The sequence below is a fragment of the Papaver somniferum genome, chromosome 9 (genome assembly GCF_003573695.1).
Source record: "Papaver somniferum cultivar HN1 chromosome 9, ASM357369v1, whole genome shotgun sequence".
Classification (NCBI taxonomy): Eukaryota; Viridiplantae; Streptophyta; class Magnoliopsida; order Ranunculales; family Papaveraceae; genus Papaver; species Papaver somniferum.
The window spans coordinates 54,758,276-54,773,368 of NC_039366.1; the positions used below are offsets into that span (position 1 = coordinate 54,758,276).

General features: G+C 37.2%; 1 pseudogene; it reads left to right on the plus strand.

The window, feature by feature from the left end:
- Window positions 1-2,256: 2,256 nt before the first annotated feature.
- Window positions 2,257-6,798, plus strand: LOC113313337 (annotated as a pseudogene).
- Window positions 6,799-15,093: the final 8,295 nt, after the last annotated feature.

The window sequence follows — 15,093 nt, forward strand, 5'->3', positions numbered from 1 at the left end:
ATTAACAATATTTGCTCTGACTATCAGTGCTATATCCGTCAATGACCAAATTGTTTCAGCTAGCAATAGGTCACGGAAAACAAGGTTCATAACCGTCATTTCTGGCAATATTGATTCAACAGTCAATATTTAATTGCTCATAGCAATGTTCCTCATATTATTGATTCAGTTATCAATATTTGAGTCGTAGTATTTCTCATGTTGATTCAGCTATCAACATTTAAGAATTTCATACTGATCCAACTATCGGTATTGGTTCATTAACCAACATTTGGTTTGTCAGTCGACCATTATTTTAATATTATAATTTATCCTCGTCATTCGTCTGACTCATGACACATGGATTGAGAAAGGTCTTCTATGATCATTCAACAATGATTATTTTCATAAGTGCTCAGTGCACAACATAATGATTTATTATCGATCCAACAATCTCATAAAACCATCATTAACTCATTCGACCATCATTACAGCTTCAACTAGCATATGATACGTCATGGTCATCAGTGACCTAATTCAACATTCATGGTCTGCAAAGCATGTTGTTGTTTTAACATTCCATGCTTCATCCATCACAATCTTGAACTTCGTCTGTTCAGTTCATAAGACTCATAGTCTTAGGTCAAAGATTGACCACTCACACATGAGACGTCAATTCAAGTCACATAGGGGGGATATACTAGGATTTTGGTCTGACGGCCTACAACATGTGCAATGTAAGGTACATCCATAATGAGAGTTATGGTAAGTCGTGCTGGAAGTTAAAGGAGAAATGGAAAGTGGATTAACCAAGTCATTCATGCAACAACGAAGTGGTTTCGACACGATCACCCGCTTCCCCATCTTTCCACTTCCTTCAACTGTCACCACTTATAAGAGATTGATGTGCTGCAATAAATAGGTTCTGAAACCTATGCTTTGACAAGACTAACAAGATTCATAAGCAAACCTACGAAAAGTCAAGTTATTAAACAGTTTCAGAAGATTTCTCTCGTCTACACATAAAATCTTCTTCACAGCAGTTCAACACATCACATCACCAACATATCAATCTCCATTGATCTCCACACAATCTCAGCTTCCCTCCCTACAGACCGACCCTTCTCCTCCTCTTGTGACCGAACTGAACCTGTAACGACCATTATCTTGGTTTAGGCCAGGGATACAAATTAGTCTCTCGAGCTCAAAGTACTCCCTGCAGTACATTTATTTAAAGGTCAGGCGATTTGCCACTTCGAGCACCTACTTCAGCAAGCACTTGCCTCCTCCACCACTTTACCGGAAACTCCCGCATGTCGTTTTTACCCGCAAACAAAAGTTAAAGAAAAACTGATAGTTTAGTCTATTTTCACAAACAACCAAACTATCACTGCATAAGCAAACAAATAAGTGAAAATAAAAAATTAAGACCGAACATCATAGTATAAAAAGAGATGATCAAAGATAGTGAATGATGTTGGATTTTATATAAATGGGTTTCAAAACCCATCGGTATAAAATATATTGTACCTATTCAGTTAGTTACAGTAACCAACTCCAAGTGGTTACATAGATACTAATCCTAACAGGCGGGTAGAATTGGTGAAGAGTTGCGTTGGTTTGTTGACACTAATGCCAACAGACACATTCCCATGAAGAGATGGATTAAAGGGCTTCATTCCATGAGACACATCCATACAAAGCATTGCGATTGGATGGTCACGTGTCTGTTCAATCTCTATATATACATAGAGGAACTGACTGCCCAAAAGATGAAATAATTCTCTCTTATTCTTAGAACTCTTCTTCTCTACCAAATACTGTAGTGTCTTATGTTTATGCTTACTGTGCATAAACATTGTGCTTTTCCTTAATCTGATTTCTTATTGTTCGTAGGAATCCAGTATTGAGAGTGCACTTCTATCGGATTGAGATCGTTGAATCTTGAAGAATAGACGCCATTAAACCGTTTGCACCTTGAGGGGCGAAATCTATTCTTAAGGACAGTGACTTGTTCACGCCTCGATTTGTTTCTACTCGCATATATAGCATCCATTGCCTTAGATTTCCAACAAATGAAACCGGTGAAAATTTTCTATGGCGGAGTCGACTAGTTTTTCTTCGGTTTGCAAAATATTAATAATATTTATCTAAATCCATTGAAATAAAATTCCGAGAAAAATGAAAAAAATAAAATAAAAATGAACTAGATTTCCGTCTATATATTAAACAATCCTCCCCCTCACACGACTAAGGTGCGCTGTCGTTTCCGTGGCTACATTTCAGCTATAGCCAAATGAAACGCCTGATCATAGTGATTGGCACCCGAAAGACTCCCCAGCGATCCCCTATCTCTCTCTCCAGAGTCTCCTGTCACTTCTGTTTCCTAGTTTCCCCTAAAACTCAATCATGTCAATTTCTTCTTCCGTTCGACTGTTACCCCCCAAAATCCCACTCTTTCTCCAACAGAAATTCCCGATTTTGAAAACCCTGAGAGTCCAATCACCAAAGTTCCCCACCAATCTATCTCTTTATTCATCAATCTCAATCCAAAAGCTACCCACAAAACTTTCATCATCACCATCTTCAAATAATTCCACTTCTCTTCAACCCATTGAAGAACTTCCACAAAACCTCCAAGACATCATAAAACTGTTCCAAACAGTAGAAGAACCAAAGAAAAGGTATGAACAGCTCTTATTCTATGGAAAAAAGCTTTCACCATTAGATGCTAGATACAAAATAGAAGAAAATAAAGTTAAAGGTTGTGTTTCACAAGTATGGGTTAGAGCTTATTTAGATTCAAAGAAAGAGAATGTATTATTTGAGGCTGATTCTGATTGAGTTCTTACTAAAGGTCTTGCTGCTTTACTTATTCAAGGTCTTTCTGGTTTACCAGTTTCTCAGATTTTGAAAGTTTCTCCTGATTTTGTTACCTTGCTTGGTCTTAACCAAAGTCTTACTCCTTCTAGGAACAATGGCTTCTTGAATATGTTGAGATTAATGCAGAATAAGGCTTTACAGTTGTACATAGAATCTCAAAAACAAGAGAGTAGCAGTTCTGTAAATAGTGCTGAATTGGGTACTGAAGATCAGATAGAGAACATTGAAATTGAGGGTGAGGAGTTGAAGACTGAAGAAGTGGGAAGCAAAGACGAGGCGAATGGGGGCCTGGGTTTGAAGAGTAGAGGAGAAAGAATAAAGGAGAAATTGGAAAAAGAACTTGCTGCTGTTGAATTGGAGATTGAAGATATTTCTTATCAGCATACTGGTCATGCTGGTGTTAGAGCGAATAAAGGAGAAATTGGAAAAACTCCTTAGAGTTGTATCTAAGGAGTTTGATGGGAAGAGTTTGGTGAAACGGCATCGACTTATTTATGATCTTTTGCAAGAGGAATTGGACAGTGGATTGCACGCACTGTCAATTGTTGCCAAAGCACCAGCTGAAGTTAATGGCAAATGAATTGGGAACACACAAAAAAGGTTCTATTTCTCATATCTGAATAATTTATTATATGCGACTTACAAATGTGATACATTTTCAACAGTTATATCTTGAATGCAAAAGTGAGTTGTAACTTGTAAGTAATTTCCTTTTGTTTGGTTCCGTAAGTGTTGTTCAGTATTTGCAGTAGCTAAAGTTTTGCTTTAGTTTAGTCCGGCTTACCTATTGTGCTTTCTCTAAAGATTCTTAGACAACTTAAAATTTTTTTGATGGAATTGACCAAAGAATTGATATCGGAGTAAAGTGGGATCCTGAAGTGTAACACAGACGCTTTAAATGTTAGTTATAGATCTACAGAGTAGTAGATCAATAAAACAACCTCAATGTCCTTTCCTCCGGGTAATTGAATTTCTAAATAGTACGGTAGGTAGCATCAATTATCCTGCGAATGTATCTGGTTTGCTAGTTGAACACAAATTACTCGTCTGGATCTTTTAGCTACTCCATGAAAGGTACAAACTCCTAGCAGCACTGGTTGATCCTGTAAATGTAACTGGTTTGCTAGTTGAACACAAATTACCAGTCTGGATCTTTTAGCTACTCCATGAAAGGTAGAAACTCCAAGCAGCACTGGTTGAACATAAGAGTTTGTATTCAAACTTCAAACAGTTTTTTACTCCCTTCCCGCGGTCCTAAAAATAGAGTGCTGTCTGATAGTTCCCTTAAGCATGTAATGGAAATGGAAATGTTTAGACTTTACTCTGTGTTGGACTAGTTGGTGTTTCTTGGATGTTTCCCGTTAGATCATTAACAATATTATAAAACAAATACAAGAAGAAACTGAATATCATTAGCTGTTATGTTGAAAGTATGGTTCAAAAGACCCTCTTGCCACTTGATTATCAAAACCCAAAAGATATATGAAATTAACAATGTGCTCTACAAGGTTTCGGCTTGCATGTAATGTGGGAATTCTTTCATGTTTAAATCCCCAAAAATGATAAGAGAAGAAGAATATATGATCAATTAGAAGAAACAAGAACATAATCTGTACCATATCATCTCTTCATTCTGCAACTACAAGCAATTAGAGCGCCAGTTGGTGGTCCAGTCATCTCAAGCATGCATCTTCCAGTAAGAAAAATGGGTGAGACCTAAACTAGCTCTATTTTGAAATGTTCCTCTGTTGGTTTCTCGGCTCCATGGATAAATTCAGAGGCAAGTAAACCTCACTCGATATCATGTGAAATGTCCCTCCAATGTTATACTGAACCCTGTTTGTTTGAACTTGATATCTCCGCTCCATGGATAAATTCAGAGGCAAGTAAACATCACCTGATATCATGTGAATCACCTCCTGTCTCGCTTCTACTTTTCTTTTGGTTTCAGAGATCGAGTTGCAAGAAGCCTGCCATGGAAGTAGAGCTCTATGTCCAAGTGCTTTTGTATTGTATCTTCCGCTCACTGTGTGAGAAGGTTAATGTCTTCCACCAGCTTACCTCTTTACAAGTGGATTTTCTTTAATAAGTTGAGTTCATTTAATTCTGGGCCATTTTCCCATGTCTTTATAATTATTAATCATGTGCCAATTTTAACCATTTGGACTTATAATTATCAATGTCTTCCAATACATTGATAGTATTGGAAGACACTATAAATTTCTTTCATATTGGTATGTATGACTGCAAACTGACAGCTGTGTTAAACTGCTAAAATTGAAGGATCTTTGGCACATGTTGTGGCATACTTGTCTATGCTGTAAGTGTCATTGATTTCAAGAGAAAAAAGAGGCATCCCGCCTCTAGCTTCTATCCGTATTTGGTCCTTCAGTATGAGATTTGTTCCTTGGAAACTTTTGTGCACATAATTGTTTGACAGCTGTGTCATGATTATAACATAGGTCTCTGATTGCATTCATATTAACTATAATGAAACGCCAAATTGGTACTTCGGAGAACATTTTCTTTTACATCCTAAGATTAATGCTTTAGGATCCATGAAATTTGCAGGATTCTTTTTATCATAATCTGAGTGAAGATTCAGGACTACAACTTTGACCATCCCGGTAATGACCCTGCTTTCTGTTAAAAGGGCAGGTGTATATGTGAATAATGTTTTCAGTTGGTGCAGATTTTATTTTGCTCCAACATCCAACTCAGACTTCTTATATCAGCTTATATGTATTTTCTTCTGTTGATTTCATTTAGATGAGATCATTTTCATACTAATTTGTAACTCTTACTGGCAGATGCTTTCGATACTGAAAAACTAATTTCGACTATGGAAAACTTGAAGGATGGGAAGGCAGTTGACATACCCAAGTATGACTTCAAGAGCTACAAAAACAAAACATTGCAGTCTAAAAGGGTAGGTTTTGATCATATCTGGTGTCAGAGTAAATGTTTCTATATATCACAATATCACTATTCATACAATACACTGTCATATACAAAAATCGAAATGTTTATGCGATATCTTATACAGCCAAATTCCCGCCTTCGCATGCATACCGTTCCTACCTTCAGTTCTCCATCTTTATACATTTTATGTCTAAAATTACCTGCTTTGTTTATAAATTTTACCTGCTTTGTCTCAAATATTCTCTTGGAATTAATAATTATACCGGAATTTCTGTACAGATGATGTTTACACACTGTTGAATTTGGTCACTTCTCGAGAAGTAATATTTACAAATTACAAGTATTATGGAGTCAAACTTTGGTTTCTGATCATTTTTCATTATCGGTTACCAGAAGCTATAATGGATTCATAATATGATTCTCAGGTCAATCCTTCAGACGTGATACTATTGGAAGGGATACTAATTTTCCATGATTCTCGTGTCCGAGAAATGATGAACATGAAGATCTTTGTCGATACAGGTACATTTTCTTCTTCCTCTTTCTTTATCATTGTACCCTAGATCTCATATTTATGTGGGTACACATTTCTCATTATCTATCTCAGTACTTTGTATGGCAGCATGATTCATATGGTCTCCAGAAGTTAGGTTCTTGCCGTGAGTTACTTCTCCATCTTTCTTGATAGGTTGTTAGTCTTATGGTTTTCATGATGGAGCGCAGATGCTGACGTACGCTTGGCAAGGCGGATAAGACAGGATACAGTAGAAAAAGGTAGAGGTATTGGATAAGTACTTGATCAGGTGATCATAAATCTCCTTTTTTTCTATTAGCCTCGTGTATCCCATTCCAAGTTCTCGTGTATTTAATTTTTCCAGTGTCATAGCTCATGCTGGCCTAGTTAACGCTTCTCATCTATGTTCTCTACTTTTTCCCTTTGCCTTGGCTCTCTGTATTCTACTGTCATATGTCCGAAGTTCTTATATATCAAAAAGTCGATACTCATTTATTTAGTATCTGTGATGCAGTACCCAAAATTTATGAAGCCTGCTTTTGATGACTTTATACTTCCAGCAAAGAAATATGCAGATATCATCATTCACCATAGAGGAGATAATCATGTTGCAATTGATCGGATTGTTCAACATATTCGTACAAAACTCAGTCAACACGATCTGTGTAAAATATACCCAAATATTTACGTCGTCCAATCAACTTTTCAGGTTCACCTTCACTTTAGTGTTCTAGTTATCTGATATTTAGTACCGGGGGTTGCTTTTCTTAACTAGAATCCCATTGATAGGTTCTACATGAATCTAGAAGAACACTGCTAATTATTTTTCTCTTTTCACTCTTATCAGGCGTGACCACTGAATTTACTTTCTGAATGAGAGATTTTTTTTATCCCCTGAAAGGAACGATTCAGATAAAATAATATTGGTGTTCCTTCTATTGAGCGTCGAACATTGTCTTCGCTCTGAAATTAATTTTGATACTTCGAGTGGAAGTTTTTGTGTTTCCGGTATCAAGAGTATAATTTTGTTGTCCTGATCTGTTGTATCTTCATATTTCTGAGCCCCAGTCTACACACTATGATACCAATACTTATAGCAAGAAAAACACTGAACAGATGAGTTCTACTCAAATCAGTACCTAAATATCCTCTCCTCTGTAAATGACTGATGATGAATCCCTAAACTCTCTTTTTTAGTGTCTTTCTATTTAATTCCAGAAAAAATGGTGACTATTGATTCATCGTGAACATCACTCACCAATTAAGTGGAAGTCAATAGTGGTCAAAGTGCACAATAGCTTGCGTGGATGATCCTATGTGTATTTATCAACTTTTTTTTCATAGAAAAAGCTTAGGCCTATAAGGCACTAAGAAACGTGCACAACATTTGTGTTGGCATTGGTAGCAGAAACCTGCCGGCATTGTTTTTATAAAATAAAGCTAAATTGAATGCATCCATGTTTTGTTGTCTGTGAATTATACTAAGGCTAAGCAAAACAAAAGATACATGATAGTTTCCCATATTACTACCCCTTTCTACTTCTTGTTGACAGTTTCTTCTTTCATGATAGCTAAGATGAAATTTTCTTGTGACTGCTTCATGATAGAGGAGTTTGAACTGAACTAATGTCTCCATTGCCTCAGCCGATATAGTGACATTGGTGTGGTGCAGTTCTTTGGCCCACTGGAAAGCTAGTTCTACTCCTGATGTTGCTCCTTCTGCTCCATAGTATCCTGGATGTCCTCTGGTTCCAGTAATATTTCCTGCAAAATCTGTCATTATTAGAGCAGTATAAAAGAGAGAGGTTGCAGGATCTTGTAGAGTGCATATTTTGATGTTACTCCCAAACTCAGCATTGAAGGCCTGAGTGTAAGGAGTAATATTGTATCAGTTTCCTCTGGCAAGAGAGGAAAATTGTTCATAATATGACCTTGCATATGATGTATTCTATTGTGCACAAATGATGTTTAATCCTGCGGGTAGTTATTCCCACATTTGGTTGGATTTGTTTGAAAAGGAGATCACATCTCGCTTTCCAAATATACCAGCAGGTTGTGGCATAGATGTTGCAATTGTGACTAGTAGTTCCAGGGTGGAACCAGGAAGTTAACCATTCAATAAAGATGGTGTTACCGTCAAAATGGGTATTAATGGAGCCCAAAACCTCCTGCCAGACCAGAATAGCAGCTGGACAATTTAAAAACATGTGAGACATGGTTTCTGCTTCACCAGTGTTGCATACAGTGCAAGAAGGATTGATGTAGTGGATAATGCTAGTTGTTTTAGCATTAGTGGGAAGAATTCCATGAGCACATTTCCAGAGGAAGATTCTAATGACTGGTGCCACTTCCATATTCCAGATAGCTGCCCACTGATAGACGCATTTATGTGTCTGATTTGTCCTCAATGTTTCGTATTGTTAGTACTCGATTTCGTACTTATTATGGTGTTTTGTGTGTTTGTAGGCTTTTTTGGGAAATAAACATTTTTGGAAAATTCGGCTTGAAAAGTTGCCCGGGGCACCCTTGGAGGACACGTGTTATTCGGACTCTCACCGTTGGTTAAGGGGCACCTCAGTTTATAAGGGGCACCCTAACTGGACATCTGCTATTTACACTCCACAACCGGATAAGGGGCACTTCTTCTTCTTCACGGGAGACAGAAAATTGGCGGGAATTCTTCAGTGCAAATATTTTGTTACGGCAAATTTCTGGCGGAAGATTTTGAGGCAATTAATTGAGACTCAATGCCCGGTTTTGATTTTTACAACCCTGTTTCGATTAAACAAGGGTGGTAATGTGTTTTATCTCGGAAAATTTGGGTTGTGTGCGTGGGAATGACGTGAAACATGATTGAGAGACTCACGGGATTCTGTTGGATTCGTTTTGGAAAGTTGGAGCGAGTATACAGCGTTGTCATCTCATTCTGGAACGTGTATCAATCAGTTTGGAGTGTGTAAACAACAACTAGCTGCGTGAGAAGTTAAAACAGGGAAGAAATTCCCGTATCTTGCATGAAAATAATTTTTATTGATTACCGGGTAATGGAGGATATTTGGGGAGTAATGGCGAGATATTTTGGTCCTGTTGAGTATATATAGGGTGCTGGGAACTCAGAGAAAGAGGATGGAGAGTTAGGGGAAGAAAAGAGAGGAGTTTGATCGAGTTGTAGAGTTGGTTCTGCTGCTGCAGAAACCCTAGAAGACGAAGAACATTGACCCACACAAGCAGTCGTTTATGCTACAGTGAATACGACAGTCGCAAGACAGTCTTATATGCTACAATGGTAACGACCCACAACCGAGGGTCGTAGTTCTCTGGTTTGTAACAAATATAATTGTTACAAACCCGGTTTTGAATTATTTCTCCCTTTTCATCATTTGTAAACACCCTTTGAGCAATAATAATGATTTTTGAGCGTGTTTCCAACAACATGATGAGCTAGACCCCATCACTGGGACAACGGAGGAAGCAACTTTTCATGATTGTGGTAAATGAATTAATTCTTTTATTGACTTTTTGCATAGATTTAATTGCTTTATGATTTCTATTAATTATTTTTTATTTTGTTAGATGCCGCATGCTTAGTTCTAAATACTTTAGATGCGTCATGTTTTTAACTTACAAATAATATTTTACGAAATCTATTGTTGGCAAAGAACTAGAGTCACAACTTCTTTTGTTTGAGCTATATTGTCTAGAGTTAATGACTGAACCATAACAATATGAAAAGTAGTGAAATCCCGCGTCTCAACGTCTCTTCATCTTGTGACATAATTTTTATATTTTTAGTGTTTTTCCTTTATTAATCCTAAAAACAATTTCAACAAGTCTGAGTGAACGAATCATCTTACTACAACTCAATTGAAAATTCCACCAATTTTTGGCTCCGCCGACGCGGATTTGTTTTTAGGATTTATTTTATTTGTTCTGTTTTACGCGTTTTGATACTTTTGTTTGCTTTGAGATTTGGAGCTAAGCTAAAGAAAAAGAGAAGTGCTGAAAAGAAAGGCGAAGCCCAAAAAGGAAAGAAAAGAGAAATCCAAAAGGAGTGAAGAAGAAGATTTTGTAAATAATTTTTATTTATTTTTTTAGAAACTGTAATTAAGTTTTTTTATTTTTGTAAAGTTTTATTTTTGGACATTTTTATTTTTGGACATTGGACATTTTTATTTATTTATTTTTTAAAACCCTACGGAAGGGTACTTTTAAATAAATTGTTTGCAGAGAAGGACGACGATTACGATATCGTCTCGGCCCCTGGGGTTCGTACATGACATAAGAGTCGTGGCCCGAGTCGACTTCAACGGTTCATCCCCCGTCTGGAACGGGAGGTAAGAATTCTAAACACCCACGAATCCCCTGTCAGCGGGTTTACTGGATGATTTTATATGCCTATATGTTGAGGACCTGAAATCGGATTTAATTTTCTAGTAAAGGGCAAGGCCTGGCCAAATAAAGATAAGGACTCGGATTTCATCACCGTTTCCTTCTTTCCCGCCTTAGGAACACGTAACCTACGCGAACCTAAGCCTAAAATTTTGACTAGAACGAGACCGATAAGGTAACGAGCTTAATAGGAAAGTCATTCGAGAAATATTGGTTACTCTTTTAAGCATACTTCGAAGTTCATGATGGTTTCTATGAGTTGAATGCGTGACTGCGCCGCCTTGTAATGCGGTGAGGCCTTGGGTATCAAAGCTCCACGCAGCTTCCCTCGCCTCTATTCAACTTACTTTGACTCGGATTGATTCCATAGGGGTTTGCTCAAATTGTAACGAATTCCCTTTCTAAGGATTAGAAGCTAGTCTAGAAACAATCTAAGTGGAGCCATCATGCTTTTTGTTTGCTAGATAAAATAGGCTTGTTGTGGTCGAGTCAGCCTTCTTTGTGTTTGTTTGGAATTCCCTTGCAGTTAGGATGTCGAACTGGTATTATAATAGCCAATACAATGAGTATCCGACTGAGCAGCTTAGACATTATCTTTTTTATGACTATAGTGTGAATAGTGATTGGGAACGCGAAACCTTTGAAGGTTATGGTCCATACCATTTTGAGCCCAATTAGTATCCACATACCCACAGGTCATACGAGCAAAACAATCCTTATATTTCTCTAGAAGAGTCTCTCAAGAGTTTCAATGAGTCAGCACAAAAGTTATTTATGAAAGATACTTATAATATTCTTCTCCCAGAAGAGTCCGTAGAGCGGTCAACTAATATATATCTAGAAGAAACCCTCAAGCAATTTACTGAGAATACAAATAGGATTGTGGAAAAACTTGCTCAGGATAGTCTTAATTTCCAGTGTAGTTTTCCCAATACCACCCTCGAAAATAAGGATTGTTTTTATTCACATAATCAAGATGACGAGGTTAGAATTGGTAACACTACTTGTTTTGATAAGGTTCGATCATTTTCATGTTATTATAGTGATGATTATGATGAGGATAGTATTGATGAAGAACATGAAATATGTAGGCATAGTGATCAGGAATTTGTTACTCCGATTGAGCTTTATAATGATAGTGTTGTTTCTAGTACAAATCCAAATAATTTTAATAATTATTCACCTATTCAAAAGAATGAGGATTTGACTAGAGATACCACCGTTTTAGACGATGTAGTTCATGATTCTTTAGCCTGCAGCATGTTGGATAATCCATTATTTGATGTGCCTATCAGTGAATCGGAGGAGGTAACTATGATTAAAACCTTAGTTTATGAGCCTTTATATGAAACTTTCTCTGATAATCCTTTATATGATTGTGATGATGGTTTAGAGGAAAGAGTTTACCCTGAGAATACTGTTTTAGAATCTAGCGATTTTTAGAAACACTAGTCTTAGAAGATGATAAACTCGTAGAAATGAGTGAGGATGAACCCAACTTAGAAGAATCTATTGACCATTTCCAGGAATCTGATGACCTAGAAATTAGGGAAGTTGTGACTAGTCTTTCTAGAGACACAGAAAACTCTAAGTTTGGGGGTGATTATCATTCTCCGTGTGCTTTAACTCTTAGAAAGTACCCTCCTGTAGGAATTGACATGTGTGCCTCAACCATCTTACAAGCTTATCTTCATACACGTTTTCCCGAACCTAATGTTATCCAGAAAGAAGCTCAGTTGTTAGAAAACCATCCTCTGGTTGATGTGGTTAACCCAGGTTATGATACCAAGATTGACTTTGTTTTCCCACCAAAAACTTTTCTTCCAATTGTGGGAACTTTTGATTTTAAGATGTGTCGGTTATTAAGTTTTGAGACTAAACCTAATCACTTTAGGATATTAGGGTCGACACATTTTCTTAAGGAAGACCACCTCTTTCATTGTGGTCAGTTGTGTGAGTCAAATCTAATTGACTTAGAGGATCCCCAATTATCCAGGTTGTTGTTATGTGCTTCTAAGTTCTTAGTTGAGTTTTTCCAGACTCTAATACCTGAACCGGATCTTAGCTTTGAGGAAATCTAACCGATGAAAACCTGTTATCTAGACCCAGTTATAGAACCTGAACCTGAGCCACAACTAGATGTAGTTGTCTTAAACAAGGGTATGTTCGGTATCTTTTTGGTCTGTTGCAGTTTCCTCTTCTTGTGGGTAATACTTTTTGATCCAGATGACCCACAGTTATTCCGGCTACTTCTATATGATTCTATGAGGTGACTAATTCTTCCAATGTCTGGATGAAGACTTTAAACTTAGCACTTCTTGGGAGGTAACCCAATATTCTTGCGACACGGTAATATGTTTCCTTATCTCTTTTGCTTCAAGTGGTAACAGTTTCTCCTTGTTCATGCTTTTAATTTTATCTTTAGAACATTGAGGACAATGTTAGATTTAAGTTTGGGGGTATTTTAGTCGCATTTTTGAAACTTCTAGCGTCACATGGTATCCGGTTAGCTAAGTTTACATAATGTTTCTCACCGAAAAGATAGAAATTGGAATGCTAGAGATAACAATCTATTGAGACATTAGAGAAAAAGACATTGAGATCCTTGAAATTCAGGAGAGAACTTGTTCCTTTTAGAGGGTAACCGTGATGGACCTAACCATCCATGATGGAAAGGAAAGTAGGTCAGGAAATGCCAGAAAGACAAAGCAACCTCACAATGTAGTCTTAGTTACTGGATTATGATTCTCTCTCTCAGTAGAAACTTATCATCATCAACAAGCAGAGCGACATTAAAATTTATGAAGAAAGTTGAAGACGTTTAAGGTTTAGAAGCAACAATAGAAAAGAATAATTCAAAAAAAAAAAGTTATAAGAGCAAATGATATAAGTTGTTGAAGTTCATGATACCAAGACATCACAAGTTGCAAAGATCCAAGTTCTAAAGTCCTTCTATCATGGCCATTTAAATTTTTGTCTTGTTATTTTTGTGTTGAAAAAAAAAATGAAAAATGAAAAATAAAAAAAATCATCGTTACGTTTTGTTCAATAAGGCCAAAGGGAAGTAGAAATTTATAAATCAAGCAAGAAATCGAAGAGAAGAGTTAATTGTCAAGGTTCTATGAGGTTCGATAGTTTATCATCAACAGTTGAAGACCGAAGAAGACGTTGTTTCTACTGAGTACTATGAGAGAATCGAAGAAAGATACATTTAGTTGCTTTGTTAGTCCGCTTTCAATCTGGCACAAGATCTTTCTAGCACTGGTTTAACTCATCACACGTAATTAGTCCAGCTGTGTAGCAGATGTCCCTCTCATCTTTATCTCTCTCCTAATCTTATCCAGCTGTAAATCAGCGGACGCATCTTACAATATTTATCTAGCTGTGTAGCGGATATCTCTTTATCTAGCAGTGTTGCGGATGTGTCTCCCCTTTTCTTTAGTCAGCTTTAGAGCTGGCACCTTTATTTTCTCTATCATTCTAGTTACTTGGAGATAGGTTGAGAATATGTATGTCCTCATAGCTCTTTGGATACTTGTGACCAAGTAGAAGTCATGGTTTTGTGGGTACATTTCTGGTAAACCCTCCCGAGATTAACTCGGTTTTATTTTTTATTTTCTTTTGCTCGAGGACTAGCAAATAATAAGTTTGGGGGTATTTGATAGACGCATTTATGTGTCTAATTTGTCCTTAATGTTTCGTATTGTTAGTACTCGATTTCGTACTTATTATGGTGTTTTGTGTGTTTGTAGGCATTTTTGGGAAATAAACATTTTTGGAAAATTCGACTCGAAAAGTTGCCCGGGGCACCCTTGGAGGACACGTGTTATTCGGACTCTCACCGTTGGTTAAGGGGCGCCTCAGTTTATAAGGGACACCCTAACTGGACAGCTGCTATTTACACTCCACGGCCGGATAAGGGGCACTTCTTCTTCTTCACGGGAGACAGAAAATTGGCGAGAATTCTTCAGTTCAAATATTTTGTTACGGCAAATTTCTGGCGGAAGATTTTGAGGCGATTAATTGAGACTCAATGCCCGGTTTTGATTGTTACAACCCTATTTCGATTGAACAGGGGTGGTAATGTGTTTTATCTCGGAAAATTTGGGTTGTGTGCGTGGGAATGACGTAAAACATGATTGAGAGACTCACGGGATTCTGTTGGATTCGTTTTGGAAAGTTGGAACGAGTATACAACGTTGTCATCTCATTCTGGAACGTTTATCAATCAGTTTGGAGTGTGTAAACAATAGCTAGCTGCGTGAGAAGTTAAAACAGGGAAGAAATTCCCGTATCTTGCATGAAAATAATTTTTATTGATTACCGGGTAATGGAGGATATTTGGGGAGTAATGGTGAGATATTTTGGTCATGTTGAGTATATATAGGGTGCTGGGAACTCAGAGA